At 44.9% G+C, this 4,108-nt stretch overlaps 1 pseudogene; it reads left to right on the top strand.

Annotated features, from left to right (window-relative positions):
* The first annotated feature begins 1,348 nt into the window (after positions 1-1,348).
* LOC125437889 lies at positions 1,349-3,871 on the top strand (annotated as a pseudogene).
* The last annotated feature ends 237 nt before the right edge of the window (positions 3,872-4,108 follow it).

Raw genomic sequence — 4,108 nt, forward strand, 5'->3', positions numbered from 1 at the left:
GCCACTGGGCTCCATGAAGCTGCAGCCACTTTTCAGCAACTGGTAGATAGCCTGTTAGGCCTATGCCAGGGCTATGCCAGGGCCTATATTGACAATGTTATTGTTTTTAGTAGAACCTTGGTGGAACATCTACAGCATTTGCAGCTTATCTTCAAAGCAGCAGAAGGAGCTGGCCTGCACCTGAATGCAAAAAAAAGTATTTTAATACAACTTCATTTACAGTATTTAGGAAATGTAGATGGGGAGATGAAGTTTTCCCCATGCAAAAAACAGTGACCCATCCTGCGAACCAAGAAGGAAATTAGGCAGTTGTTAGGGCTTGCAGGATAATGTAGCCATTTCAGCCCACATTTTGCCTCAGTAACAGACCTGTTGTCAGACTTGATATGGAAAGGTGTAAAGGAGTCCTTGCCCTAGAATGAAGAATGTTAAGGATCCTTGTTGCAGAACCTCTCAATGCCTCCAGTCCTCAAGAGGCCTGACTTTTCAAAATGCTTTTGGCTGTACACTGATGCCTCCACAGTTGGCCTAGGAGCTGTTTCTGGCTCTGATGCAGAGGGAAATGGGATATCCTATTACATTCCTGAGCTGAAAACTATTCTCCAGGGTGCAAGCCTCTTCAAAACTAGAGAAGGAGGCCTTGGATATAAAATGGGCAGTAGCATTGCTTCAATATTTGTTATGCAACCAATGTATATTGCTAAGAGACCACATCCCTTTGGTGGATGAAGGAACACAGAGATCATAATGAATGGGTAGAATGTTGGATGTTGGCACTCCAACTATACTTCTCTGAAATACAACAAGTCTTCATCACCACCACCCTCCCAGCTGTGAGGTGGATAAAACATATACCCCACCACTCAATCACTCTATACTGTGCCATAGAGAGAAACACATCTTACTGTGACATGTCTCTGAAGATCCTGGCCACCATAGATGCAAGTGAAACATTAGGAGCAAAAGCCACCAGACTGCAGCTACACAGCCCAGAAAACCCTCAACACTAGAGGTGTAGCAGGGGAAACTGGCACCTGGGGCAAAATGGCACCTCCTGCCACCTCACACACCCCCTTACCTGAACCGGCGGCGGTTCCAGGCAGCCAGGCAGGGCGGGGCTGAGGGGCACTTGGTTGCGGCATCCACCGGGCCTGGTGGGGCAGGGCGGGGCTGAGGGCCGTTTGGCTGTGGCCTCCGCAGGCCTGGCGGGGCCGAGACCAGGGAAGGGGGAGGAGTGTGTGGGGGCCCCCACGTGACCGAACACCCCACCCCGTGGTAGCTACACCACTGCTCAACACTCAGTTGATTCCAGCCATGAAAGCCTTTGACAATAATCTTCATACAAATGTTCAGCAGATTTTTGGAAACTTTGATAGACTTGACTCAAATCCGGAAGGAAGATCTACAAGATTGGCTGTTTGTGTTGCTGATATAATTGCTGAAAAAATGAGTTCTGATTTGTTAGATTCTGTACAAGCAAATGTTCAAAAGGAACTTAGGAAATCATTTCCAAATAATGTCTACTTCGATATTTTAATGAGATTTACTGTTGAGCAGACTCAGGCACCTAGCTTGAAGGTAAAAGGTGCAGTTCTTAAATACATACAGACTATTTCACAACAGACTGATCCAGAAGGTTTTGAAAATTCGAGTGAAACTCATCTGACAGTATCTTGAATTATCACTTGGACAACAGAACGTAAAAATTCAGATGTTAGAAAGGCTGCACAGTCAGTATTAATTTTCCTTTTTTAACTCTATACTCCAAAGTTTACAGTGGTGCTGAGTGCTTTATCAAAAACCTTTCAGGATGGCACCACAAAGCTTCTTCATCACTACCTCCTAAATGCAGGAATTGGTAGCCTAGAATCCATGTGAGGCCCTTTAACAAGAACTGTTCGTCACACACTAACAAGTTGGTATAGCCCCCTCACGTCCCTAACATTCCAGAACACTTCATCACCAAGTGCATTCGGTTATGATACAGAAAGTGTGAATCCAGAAGATATTTATAGTTCTGTTCATAGAGTGTCTGAGGCCAGTCAGAACTTCAGTTTTCTCAATCAGGAGGATATGAATGAGCCTATGAAATAGGATTCCAAAAAAGAAGGTTGTGATTCAATTTGCAGTCGGCCTAGAATAGATCTGCGAGCAGGAAGTAGAGCTACTGATACAGGCCCAGGAGCTCTTGACAGCAAAATGTCATAGCTTAACATAATACCTCCTCATTCTTTCTCATGGTCAAGTGATTATAATCCATATAATTACAGAGATAGCAGTGGTTCTTTTAACAAATCAGCTTTCATATTTCATGATGATGAAGACCAGTTTCCTGGTTAACCTGCTTTGGGCCATCCCGATCTGTTTGCTGAATTGCTGAAAGAGCCGTCAAACCATAATGAGAGAACTGAAGAACAAAAAGCCACTCTCTATGAACTCTGTGAATTCATCAAAAGGTTCAAGAGGAATCTTTTAGTGTTTGGGATGGGCACTTCAAAACAATTCGGCCCTTTTTTAAAACTGGAAACTCTTGGGGACAAAGAGCGTATGCTGGCATTGAATTATGAAAAAAATTGAGGCACCAACTGGTAAGATTTAGAAATTATCCAGAGCTCACAACCATAAACCATTAGAAGTTTATAAGGACCTTCATAAGGAGGGGATAAGATATGCCGAAGATGCTGCTACCAGGGATGTAGGTAAGGGGGGGGGGGTTCCCTCGGGTGCAAACCCCTCCCATTACATGTCCCAGTAGCCTTAAAACAGTGATAGCAAACCTTTTTGAGACCGAGTGCCCAAATTGCAACCCAAAACCCACTTATTTATCGCAAAGTGCCAACACGGCAATTTAACCTGAATGCTGAGGTTTTAGTTTAGAAAAAAATGGTTGGCTCGAGGCATGCGTTACTCGGGCGTAAGCTTGGTGGTAGTTGATGACTTTGCTTTGAAGCAACCGTCAACTCTTCCAATGGATGAATCACGACCCTAGGAGGGTTTACTCAGAAGCAAACCCCATTGCCAGCAACTGAGCTTACTCCCAGGTAAAGGATCGCGCTTTAGTTCGTTGCATGAAAATCAATGGGGTTTAACAGCGTTTAACAGGGTTATCTACACTGCTTCCCCAAAACTAGGTCTTAGGTTTAATGCTAATAATCGAGCTCAGCGGCCCAGGCTAGCCTAGACGTGTGGGGGTGGGGGGGCCGACTCTGTTTGCTCGTGCCCACAGAGAGGGCTTTAAGTGCCACCTCTGACACCCATGCCATAGGTTTGCCACCACTGCCTTAAAACAATGCATGGAATGGAACAGCCAGAAAGCCCTCAGTCACTGAACCCACCCCATAAAAAATCTATACCTACGTCACTGCCTGCTATTATGCTAGCTGCATCCATCAGCCCAGATCAGGGCATCATAGTACTTTGTCCCATTATCCAAAAAATACATCATTCCATTAATCTGGCTGCAATTAAAAGACATCCCCTGTTTCCCTGAATATAAGACATCCCCGGAAAATACGACGTAGTAGAGGTTTTGCTGAAGTGCACAACATAAGGCATCCCCCGAAAGTAAGACGTAGCAAAGTTTTCGTTTGGAAGCATGCCTGACGAACAGAACACAGAAAAATAAGACACCCCCTGAAAATGAGACATAGTGCATCTTTGGGAGCAAAAATTGATATAAGACGCTGTCTTATTTTCGGGGAAACACGGTACCAAGGTGATAGTTAGAATCTCTCCAGAAACCCTTGCTCAGCTCTTGCCAGGAGTACCAGGAATAATACAGGGCTATGATAACTCAGACAGCAGAGTTCTGCCTTGTAGTCATTCATGCAGTAATGAACTGAAACCAGTGGACTCACTGGCAGCAAAATGAAGTTATTGAGCCTTTATATCAAACATGCACAAGTAGGCCCTGGAGCAGGTGATGCAGCTGCCTTTGTTTCTGGACAAAAGGTAATGACGCCAACTGCCCCCAAAATAGGTCTTGTGAAGAAAAGGCAGAAAAACAATAAAGGGGGGGGGGATCTCAAACACACCTTTTTGGAACTCTTCCTTTTTCTTGAAGAGTTCTTCTCCCACCTCCCCCCATGGAGGGCTGCTCTCAGCCTGC

The sequence above is a fragment of the Sphaerodactylus townsendi genome, linkage group LG01 (genome assembly GCF_021028975.2).
Source record: "Sphaerodactylus townsendi isolate TG3544 linkage group LG01, MPM_Stown_v2.3, whole genome shotgun sequence".
NCBI lineage: Eukaryota > Metazoa > Chordata > Lepidosauria > Squamata > Sphaerodactylidae > Sphaerodactylus > Sphaerodactylus townsendi.